Below are 12,500 nucleotides of genomic sequence, written 5' to 3'. Positions count from 1 at the left end.
GAATGTACTAAGTTTTGTCAGGCATCACATGACTGATACAGCCTGAGTTAATGTGTAACTCATAACTGTGAGAGGGTGAACCAGTGGGTTACGACCTGAGAGTGTAGATAACAGCCTACACAGAAAACAGCACAAGACAAAGCATATACTAGGACTATTTTGGCTATTGACTTTTTTTTTTTTACCCAGTAGCAGTCTTTTGCTACAAGTCTTATCAATATGCAGCTAACGTAAAATGATCATATTAAAATCAAAATATGGAATAGTTGCACTAGATGAACGAATCTATAGGAAAGTCATTAGTTAACCAATTAACGCACTTCGGGACTTCCCTTCACCTGGTGAATGTGAGTCTCTGGAACATATTCCCTTCATTTTGTAATGTTAGGGTACACATTGATAACTCATTATAGGCAAAAATACACAATAACTTTCATGTTATTGTGTCTATTAGTTAAGTTCTACGATATTTTGTTGATTTTGTATTTTTCATTAATGATGGAATTATATAATTGTATTTGAGTAACGATGAAATCCTTACTGTATATGTGTTGTCCTTATTATCTAGGAGTCTCAAAATTCTGCTCGTCTATCAAAGACCAAGCTATGACATATATCTTAGCAATCCATGCTTGCCAACAGTTATGCTCGCATAAGCGGATGACCAGCTTGGTGGAGTAATGAGAAATTAGTTTGTGGAGAAAATGTCCCCCTAAATCTCGATAAAATCACTGCCTGGGGGTTGATCTAACTAGAATTAGTATGGACTGGCAGGGGTCACTTGCCTTAGTTAGATAAGCACTACACATCACAAGGAACTGGCTATCCTTTGGTGTATCTAGCCAATGAATCCTCTATGGATTTAGTCAGTCGTGGCTAGAGAAGAAGAAAGAATGACCCATAGTCCCGGGCGTAGCGGGGTTCTAAGATTCTCCAGGTTTATAAATAGTAAAGAACAATTGAAAATAGGTAATTGGAATGTTAGAACCATGAATCAGATTTGGAAGTTACAGCAAGAGGAGAATGAACTTATGAAATATACTTTGGATATCTTGACCCTAAATGAAACACGTTGTAAGACTAGTGGTAAGGAAACTTTAGAATAAGGGAATATATATATATATATATATATATATATATATATATATATATATATATATATATATATATATATATATATATATATATATATATGTGTGTGTGTGTATATATATATATATATATATATATATATATATATATATATATATATATATATATATATATATATATATATATATATATATATATATATATATATATATATATATATATATATATATATATAGTCTTTCAGATGGAGCTGAAAGACACCAAGAGCAGAAAAGGCATTAACCGAGTGGAGACCTGTAAATAGTAGATTAAATCAAAGAAGTGCAATATGAGTATTATAGTTTGCTATGCCCCAACAAATGATTTCCCTGAAGAAAGGACAGATGAATACTATGAAGACCAGCAGAGGATAATAGATAAGATCCCTAAGAGATCTATGAAAATTGTAATAGGCGGCTTCAATGACAAAGTGGGAAGAAATAATCAATGGATAGAGAATGTGAATGGTGTTGAAGGTCTTGGCGAAGTTGCATATGAAAATGGAGCACAATTCATAAGTTTCTGTTCAGTAAACAATCTTGTCATTGGAGGTACTCTGTTCCGACATAAGAACATCCACAAGTATACATGGCCTTAACCATGTGGCAATTACAAAAATCAGATTGATCAAATTACCATCAATAAAGAGATAAGGAGGACCCTGAGAAATGTATGAAGCTATAGAGGTGTAGATACTGGTAGTGATCATCAGCTCATCAATTCCACACTGAAATTAAAACTGAAAGCACCCTCCAGAAAGATAGATCGAATACCTAGGTTTGATACAACTAAGCTCCTAGAGGAAGAGCGAAGAGAAACAATTGCAATTGAATGTTGGAATAGATTTGCAGTCTTGCAGACTTTAAGAGATAAAGAACAGACAAATAATGGAGAATGGTGTGATATAAAAAACATATATCAGTCAGTTGGTAGCGAAGTTTCGGGACAAACAGTTGCAAGGAGAAAGCCATGGGTATCAAAGGATACTTGGGATACTATAAAAAGGAAAAAAAGACAGGAACTGATTGTTGAAAGTTTTTGAGGAAGTAAAGACAATTACAAGGTAGTACTCCAGTATTCATAGTAAGGTCAAAAGGAAAGCCCGGAATGACTGGAGAGAGTATTTAGACAGCAAAGCAGATGTGGCCCACTAGGCTATGAAGTCAGGAATTGGCTATGGTGTGAGAATTACTCCTATAGTTATTAATGAAATCTCGACTGCGCCAAAAAAAGAAGCATATAACCATCAAAAAGAGAGATAGCTCTGTTATAGCAACAGAAGATGGAAAAAGGAAACGTTGGATGGAACACTTTAGTGAAGTCATGAATAGGACATATGAAGGGAATAATTTGATTGATATACATGAAGCTGATGAAGACCTTGATGTGCCCATGAATGAACTCAGTGTGTTTAAAGTCGAAGCTATCATAAAAAAACTAAATAGATGGAAAGCCCGTGGATGCGATGGAATAACTGCCGAGATGATACTGGTCGAGAATGAAATGACTCCGAGACTACTAGTAAGATTATTTTGTGGAATGTAACATGAAGAGGCCAAATCTGATGAATGGGAGTTATGAGTGTTGGTGAAAATAGCTAAACAGGGAGACAACTGATTGAAATAATTGTGTCAGTTGTTATGAAAGTATATAGTATGCTGATGCTTATGAGGCTGGAGAGAAGGATATCACATTTCTATACTCATTATGGTTCCCACGAACAACAACTATTAGTGATCTGTTACTTGAAAATTAAATAATAGTACTAAGAAAGGACCCACCAACTCCTATCTGTGAGTGTAAAAGAAAGGCCTCATGATTAACATAATCAAGGGATTTAAGACAAGCATTGGAGATTGTAAGAAATTCATCACATGCTCCAAGGCCTTTACGAAAGCCAAATTGCAAACTAGGTAACTCGAGAACAGATTATCACCTTCAGCAAATCTATCACGACGTTTTGCCTAAAGACGTTCATAAACTTTAGATGTCATGTGAGTTATGGAAATTAGGAAGTAATCAGTAGGAATTAAGCTATCACAAACACATTTACATCCTGTAGTAACATACCGAATCTCCACAAAGTGCTAAAATTACCTATACTTGTTAACTTACGGAAAATATCAGATAACTTGGAGCAGAAAAGTATAAAGTCTTCATGTAAAAAAAGAGAAAAGAATACCATTTAGTTTTGCACTTTCATAAGTATCAACGTCCATCAAGAATTTCCAATTCCATACACACATATATACATACTCATTTTTCATGAATGTTTATCTTATAATTGAAACTACAATATCATGAGCTAAAATAAACCATTAAACTTTCAATATCCATCGATATTACCTTATTTGGACACTGAAGTTTTAGTCATAATAAATGCATGTGTTTTGTTTCTGTGGTAAACGCATCATTATTTCCATATATAAATTAAATCCTACTAACCCTTAGAACAGAAAGAATATATATTCTGTTTAGAAAACACCCCCCCCCTCTCTCTCTCTCTCTCTCTCTCTCTCTCTCTCTCTCTCTCTCTCTCTCTCTCTCTCTCTCTCAAAAAAAAAATTGTTATAAATGATTACGCCTTTCAACAAATGGATCCCAGATTCAGCAGAAACCGGTACATCTTAACAGCCACCATTAAGCCTTAGTGGCAATGAACCTCGAAAAGACACATCTCTGGAACAGTTGGGAGAAGTCGAATCTATGGCAGTGACATGATATTTTCATAAGAAAATAAATTTTTGAATATACTTACCCGCTGGTTATATAAAGAGCTGAAGTCTTCTGACGCCGTGGCAGAAATACAAAATCTTGCACTATCGTAGATATGGCAGGTGTACAAAAGCGCCCTAGCGGTACCACAGGTGGAACTACACCCAGCCACTTCAGTTCTTCCAAGCCTCATAGCAATACCATAGGTAGTCTCTAAAGGGGAGGAGGGTGGGAGTTAAATTTGTATAACCAGCGGGTAAGTATATTCAAAAATTTATTTTATTATGAAAATATCATTTTTAAATATAAAACTTACCCGCTGGTTATATAAAGAGCTGATTGACACCCCTTGGTGGCGGGTCAGAGACAGCTACATATTGAAAGTTCACTTAAGCATTACAAAAAACACTTAACTTAAGCGGTTCTCACCTGATAAGGAAGCTGACAGCAAAGGAGATCCAGTGATCCACTCAGGGCTGATAATCTCTAGGAGTTGTCAAACGGTACAAACACCTATAATATGACAGGACCTCAACTAATACCCTTGTTCCGGGCGCACTCTAGTAACAAATTGACCACCTGACCAAACCAAATCTTACGGAAGGCTGACAACCAGCCTCCACAAACAACCATAACATACGAGTTCCAAGAGATAGAAAAGGGGTATTAGGAAAAAGGGACATAGTGGTAGATCATTCACCTACTATCGCATTCGCTGCAACGAAAGGACCCAAAGTATAACAGTCCTCATACAGCGTTTAAACATGTTTCAAATAATGTGATGCAAAAACTGACTTACTTCTCCAAAAAGGTCGTATCCATCAAACTTTGTAGAGAACGGTTGTTTTTAAAAGCTACCGAAGTCGCTACCGCTCTGACTTCATGTGTCTTATCTTTGAGAAGCCTCTGATCTGCTTCATCACACTGAGCGTGAGCCTCTCGAATTAACAGTCTTATGAAGAAAGATAAGACATTCTTTTACATGGGCCGTGAAGGGTTTCGGACTGCACACCACAAAGCGTCTGAGTCGCCTCTCAGATTCTTTGTTCTGTCCACATACAGCTGTAATGCTCTTACTGGACAGAGCACCCTCTCCAACTCACTTCCCACCACATCATAAAGATTAGGGATCTCAAAGTATTTGGGCCATGGCCGAATAGGATTTTAATTTTTAGCCAAAAACCCCAGTTGTAAAGAACAGATGGCTTTACCATCCCGAAAACTAATGTTCCTGCTAAATGCGTGAACTTCATTTACTCTTTTGGCGGTGGCTAGACTAACCAGAAACAAAGTTTTCAAGGATAAATCCTTAAAAGAAGCCGACTGCAAAGGCTCAAATCTGTCACCCATGAGAAATTTCAGCACCACATCCAAATTCCAGGCAAGGGGAGCAGATTGAATTTTCTTGGTGGTATCAAAAGACCTAAGCAGGATCTGTAGATCCTTATTATTGGAGAGGTCTAAGTTCCTGTGTCTAAAAACCGTAGCCAACATACTCCTGTAGCCTTTAATTGTAGATGACGAGAAGTTATGTTTATTCTTAAGGTCAATGAAAAAATCCGCTATCTGGGTTAGAGATGTACTGGATGAAGAAATCAAGTTAGCCCTACACCACTCTCTGAACAACTCCCACTTGAACTGATACACCTTGATGGTGGACGACCTCCTTGCCCTCGCAATAGCCTTGGCTGCCTTCTTCGAAAATCCTCTAGCTCTAGCGAGTTTTTCGATAGTCTGAAGGCAGTCAGACGTAGAGCTCGGAGGTTTAGATGGTTTCGGGCCAAGTGAGGTTGTCTGAGAAGATCTGGTCTTAAGGGAAGGCTTCTCAGAAATCTACCATCCATTCCAGTAGCTCTGGAAACCAGCTTCTTGACGGCCAGAACGGGGCTATAAGAGTCATCCTGGTCTCCTCGTGGGATACGAACTACTGTATCACTTGGTAAAGGATCTTGAATGGGGGGAACGCATAAACCTCCATGTGAGACCAGTCCATCAGAAAAGCGTCTATGTGAATGGCTTCGGGATCTGGCACCGGAGAGCAGTAACACTCCAGTCTCTTTGTCTTTGCGGTTGCAAAGAGATCCACGAGAGGACGACCCCACAAACGCCACAGACTTTCGCAGACGTCTCGGTGTAAAATCCATTCTGTGGGGAGAACCTGACCCCTCCTGCTGAGTCTGTCTGCACTCACATTGTTGACCCCTTGAATAAACCGAGTCAAAAGTGTCACTTTCCTCTGCTCTGCCCAAATGAGAAGAGGCCTCGCTATCTCGTACAAAGTCCAAGAGTGGGTCCCGCCTTGCTTTGCAATATAGGCAAGAGCCGTAGTGCTGTCCGCATTTATTTGGACTACCTTGCCTCTGACCTGCTTCTCGAAGCCTCTGAGGGCCAGATGAATCGCCAAAAGCTCCTTTTGGTTGATGTGGAGGGTTGATTGTTCCACTGTCCACGCCCCCAAAAGCTCCTCCTTCCCCAATGTAGCTCCCCACCCCGAGTTTGAGGTGTCGGAACACAACACGAGGTCTGGGCTCTTCTGAAATAACCACAACCCTTCCTTCAGTCTGTGCTCATTGTGCCACCATTGAAGATGAGACTTAATGGAGATCGTGATAGGAATGCAATCCCTGTCTAGGCTGTCCGCTTTTTTCCAATGGTGATTGAGATGAAACTGAAGGGGACGCAAATGCAACCTCCCCAGAGTTACGAACTTCTCTAGAGACGAGAGAGTGCCCAGAAGGCTCTTCCAATCTCTTACGGAACAGAGTTCCTTCTTCAGGAAAGCTTGGATCTTTTGGAGAGCTAACTGTATTCTTACAGGTGACGGAAAAGCCCGAAAAATCCGACTGCGAATCTCCATCCCCAAATAAAGAATCTCCTGGGATGGAGTCAGTTGCCATTTTTTCGAGCTCACCAGGAGGCCCAGTTCCCTGGTTAAGTCCAGAGTAACTTTCAGGTCCTTCCATCAGCAATCGGATGAGGAAGCTTTTATCAGCCAATCGTCCAGGTACAGAGAGACCCTGATTCCCCTTGAATGTGGCATACTCGCTATATTCAGCTTGATCTTCGTAAATCTTGAAGGTCTATTGAGACCATCCAATCGTCTTTCCTCACCGCCGCCAGAACCGTCTTCTGAGTTTCCATAGTAAACGTCGAATTCTGCACGTAATCATTCAGAACACTTACGTCCAGAACCGGCCTCCACTCCCCGGAAACCTTGGGGACTAAGAAAAGGTGGTTGTAAAACCCCGGAGATTTTACATCCAGGACCTCCTCTATTACTTGCTTTTCTAGCAAAAGAAGCTTCTGAAGACGCATAGCTTGCTTTTTCGGACCCTCTCTGTACTTGGGCGAAAGATCCACTGGATCTGAGACCAAAGGAGGAAAAGCTAGGAAGGGGATCTTGTAACCCAACTTTAACACTTGGACGGACCAGGGATCCACTCCATTCCTCTCCCAGATCTTCCAGAAGTGAATCAACCTGGCCCCCAATGCCGTCTGAAGGATAGGACAGTCAGACTTTACCTCGATTGGTTTTGCTTCCTCTGCTTCTAGGCTTCCTTCCGTCTGGTTTGAAAGAGCCCCTTCCGGAAGGTTTCCCACAAAAGGGCTGCGAAGGGCAAACACCAGGTCTGGGCTCTTCTGAAATAACCACAACCCGTCCTTCAGTCTGTGCTCATTGTCCCACCATTGAAGATGAGACTTGATGGAGATCGTAATGGGAACGCAATCCCTGTCTAGGCTGTCCCCTTTTTTCCAATGGCGATTGAGATGAAACTGAAGGGGACGTAAATGCAACCTCCCCAGAGTTACGAACTTCTCTAGAGAGGAGAGAGTGCCCAGAAGGCTCTTCCAATCTCTTACAGAACAAAGTTCCTTCTTCAGGAAAGCTTGGATCTTTTGGAGAGCTAACTGTATTCTTACAGGCGACGGAAAAGCCCGAAAAATCAGACTGTGAATCTCCATCCCCAAATAAAGAATCTCCTGGGATGGAGTCAGTTGCGATTTTTTCGAGCTCACCAGGAGGCCCAGTTCCCTTGTTAAGTCTAGAGTAACTTTCAGGTCCTTCAGACAGCGATCGGATGGGGAAGCTTTTATCAGCCAATCGTCCAGGTACAGAGAGACCCTGATTCCCCTCGAATGCAGCATACTCGCTAAATTCAGCTTGATCTTCGTAAATCTTGGAGGTCTATTGAGACCATCCAATCATCTTTCCTCACCGCCGCCAGAACCGTCTTCTGAGTTTCCATAGTAAACGTCGAATTCTGGACGTAACCATTCAGAACACTTACGTCCAGAACCGGCCTCCACTCCCCAGAAACCTTGGGGACTAAGAAAAGGCGGTTGTAAAACCCCGGAGATGTTACATCCAGGACCTCCTCTATTACTTGCTTTTCTAGCAAAAGAAGCATCTGAAGACGCATAGCTTGCTTCTTCGGACCCTCTCTGTACTTGGGCGAAAGATCCACTGGATCTGAGACCAAAGGATGAAAAGCTAGGAAGGGGATCTTGTAACCCTCCTTTAACACTTGGACGGACCAGGGATCCGCTCCATTCCTCTCCCAGATCTTCCAGAAGTGAATCAACCTGGCCCCCAATGCCGTCTGAAGGATAGGACAGTCAGACTTTACCTCGATTAGTTTTACTTCCTCTGCTTCTAGGCTTCCTTCCGTCTGGTTTGAAAGAGCCCCTTCCGGAAGGTTTCCCACGAAAGGGCTGCGAAGGGCGAACACCAGAAGAGACCTCCTTAGGTTTCCGCGAAGCAAAAGTGGAAGGTAAAACTTTCCTCGCCGTATTGGCCACCAAACCATGAGTGGCCTTCTGAGTGAGAGCAGTGGGAACTTCCCCCACCAACTCTTGTGGAAATAGGGTGGTAGACAAAGATGCAAATAGTAGCTCCGTTTTCTGGTAGGGAGAAACTGCTGCTGAGAGAAAAGAGCACATCGTGGCCCTTTTCTTGAGGATTCCAGCTGTGAACAAGGCAGCTAACTCATTCGAGCCATCCCTCACCCCTTTGTCCAAGCAGGACATCAAATGCACAAGGCCACTAGTGTCCGTGTTCTTAATATCCGAGACCCTCTTGCTCAAAGCTCCCAGAGCCCAGTCTAGGTAATTAAGTACTTCGAAGGCCCTGAACAGATAATTAAGTAAATGATCGAACTCCGTCATTGACCACCAAACCTTTGTCTTCCTTAAGGCTAGACGACGAGACAAGTCTACTTAACTTGAGAAATCTCCCTGGGCAGAGGAGGGAAAACCCAAACCCAGCACTTCACCAATCTCGTACCACACACTATACTTAGAGGTTAATTTTGCGGGAGGAAGGGCAAAGGCCGATTTGCCAATAGTTCGCTTAGAGTCCATCCAGGACCCCATTAACTTCAAGGCCCGTTTAGAAGACCGCGAAAGGACCATCTTAGTATACACCGGCACCTTAGTTGCTTTACCTAAGACAAACTCCGATGGAGGAGAACGAGAGACCACAGGGATAAAATGATCAGGGAAAACTTCCGTAAGAATCAACATAAATTTCCGAAGGTCAACAGCATGTTGATAATGTTTCTCTTCCTCATTCTCAGAAACCTCCTCTAAAGGCTCGTCCACGTCAGACTTCTCTTCAAGTTCGTCTTCTGGCAGTGCAGCAACGGCTGCAGCCTGAACTGAAGGAATAACGTCTGAATGAGACCGCCTGTCAGAGTCAATAACATCCAATTGAAGAGGGGAGGTCGAAGTAGACTGATGAAAAACCTGGATGAGTCGACGCTCGCCATCCAAAGGCAACTGTCGCGTGTCGCCCTGAGACCGCTCAGAAACTGCTAACTGTTGAAGCGACCGACGTTTGGAATCGGACGACAACTGCCTACGCGTCCACTAGCGGTCGACACGAACGATCTTTACCTTCAAACGATGACTGTCGATGGTCGTGTCGTGCACGCCTAGCGTACAAATGTTGTTGATGCTGCCGTTTCACTGCGTCCAAAGTTGGCTGCAGAGAATCTTCGCGGCGACACACCGTGTCCAATTGCTGACACCGGTGTTCTTTCTCACGAACGGAAGGCGAAATTGGATTAGCAAGAACTCTTGGCGTGACTCCTCTATATCAACCTGGCGTCGAGCACTGAGAATGGGAGACCGCCTGTGCGATAACTCGTCGGCACAGGAAACCACCGATCGCCTGTGCGACAACTGGTCTGAAGTCTGACGCCCAATTGTACTGCCAACACCAGGTTGATAAGAATCCATGAACGATGAGAGTTGTTTTTTCATAGATAACAGCATCGACCAATTAGGGTCTTCAGGCAAAACATTCGACTCCTTACTTGAAGGAAAAGCAACATCATCATCACCACGCTTTTCGGGTGACGAAAGCCAGTCTAAAGGGAGAGGTGGCGCATGAATCGTAACAACCGTCATCGAAACAAATTCAGAGTCGGAAAGAATAGGCTCAACTCGAATACCGTGATCTGGACGCTTCGCAGATGTACAAGTAACGGGAGAACGAAAACGCTCAGGGGAATCCCACGTACTACAACCTGGACGTGCAGGCGATTCCGGACGCAGAGCAACCGCATGCGATCTCTTAAGCGGTCTAGACGCTCGCCGCCACAACTCGCTACCCGAACCTTCATCGAAGGACGGAGATAACATACCAACCTCACCTTTCCTACGATGAGGGTGAACGACCTGTGATACGGCAACAGGAACGTTCGAGGGAACGTCTGCACGATTGATGACGCTTCTCGTTCCCTTTAGCCGATCGACTTTACTTCTCCCATGGGTTCGAGAGCTCGAAAGTGGTCTAAGGCTAGGTGAACGACAAGATCGTGCAGACGCGCCCTCCACAACACTGAATACATTAGAAACACTTTCAACAGTTCCGACAGTTTCACGATTTTTATGCACATTTAATTCAGAAAAAAATTTATTTCTATCAGCCGATAATGACTCCACTTTTTCACCGAGAGCCAGAATCGCAGTAAACATGTCTTTCATAGATGGTTCCTCATCTACCACTACGGTGGAAGGAATATGATTAGGAATATTAACATTAGGTAAGGCTACCTCAACAGATCGTGAAGAACTACGCCTCACTCTATCCCTCTCAAGTCTCCTAACATACCCTTCGTATGTTACCCATTCATCATCCGTTAATGAAAAACATTCATTACATCTATTATCAAAAGAACAAGGTTTCCCCCTACATTTGACACAAATATCGTGAGGGTCAATAGACCCCTTAAGAAGTCGAGTACGACAACCTTCACTAACACACTCACGAATAGTAGGCGAGGGGTCGGCCATATTGATTGATAACGAGAAAGACCGACAACCAAAAAACAAAGGAAATATTAATAAATATAACCACCACAAAAGGATTTCAAGATTAAATGAAAGAGAAAATGATTAACGATAGTTCAAACTCAAAGAAAACATTGTACATCACCAAACAACTCCCCAACAGAGTAAGACAGCGAGAGCGAACTTCAATATGTCAGCCAGCTATGGCGGGAGAAGAAGAACTGAAGTGGCTGGGTGTAGTTCCACCTGTGGTACCGCTAGGGCGATGTTGTACACCTGCCATATCTACGATAGTGCGAGATTTTGTATTTCTGCCACGGCGTCAGAAGACTTCAGCTCTTTATATAACCAGCGGGTAAGTTTTATATTTAAAAATGCATATAGAGAAGGGAATTTCTTGTTTAAAGGAAACCTCTTTTTTAAGATCAGGAGCGAAAACAGTTTATTTTTCAGAAAAACGTGTGGATTTAATGAAGCTAACCGTGAGACTACCGTGAAAGGTCAATTCAGTTCAAATCAAAATAGATTCAAGGAATCTAACATGGTTAACGAATTACCTTTTTGACTTAACTGACGTTTGCCTACATTGAGTTAAATTCCTTTCATGGAAGTAAACAAATTATAATTCTGTGATCAATAGTTGTCTTCTAAATTTCTTCATCTCCGTCTTTATGAAGGTAATCATGAAATTATATATGCTGTATGAAGAACTTTTTTTTTCATTAGAATCCACAACAGCGAAAGCCCTTACTGATGTATTGTTATTGTGAACGTACTTTGAAATCAACAAGTTTGTGTCTTCTATTGTCACATAAAAAGTGATAAGATTTCTCCTTCAAACAAAATAAAAATACTTCCACAATAGTTCTTGCACATATCTTGGGTTATTATGGATATTTGTTTTAGATATATTTTTTCTTTGCTGAAATAGATATAATCTAATACATTTTCTTCAGTATAATTCTGAATTTCTTTGGTTCTAGTATCAAATCTTCACTTATTTCATCAAATCTATCTCGAAAAGCTTATCTTTAACATTTTCTTCTGCAATGAAACTTTTAGTATTACTTTTTTTTGTCCTTTTTTTCATTAAGCGGTAAGAGCAGCTAATCATTTCCCAACACAATCGTCTGACCTAGTAAAAAGACCCGATCACGCTCTAGATCCTAAGAAATGGCCAATTGCTCTCGATGTAAGGTAGTTATTCGTTTCTGCCCTTTCAAACAAACTGGTTACAAACTCCCCAACCCCCAACCCTGATGCCCTCATCGTCTCGTTGAGAAATCACGCCATGATATAGAAATCTGTGCGGCTGAACAAATTTAGTATTATATACGTATTTACGCATGGAGTGAGGA

The sequence above is a fragment of the Palaemon carinicauda genome, chromosome 23, assembly GCF_036898095.1.
Source record: "Palaemon carinicauda isolate YSFRI2023 chromosome 23, ASM3689809v2, whole genome shotgun sequence".
Taxonomy (NCBI): Eukaryota; Metazoa; Arthropoda; class Malacostraca; order Decapoda; family Palaemonidae; genus Palaemon; species Palaemon carinicauda.
The sequence above is the reverse complement of the archived record's forward strand: the minus strand, read 5'-3'. Positions refer to the sequence as shown.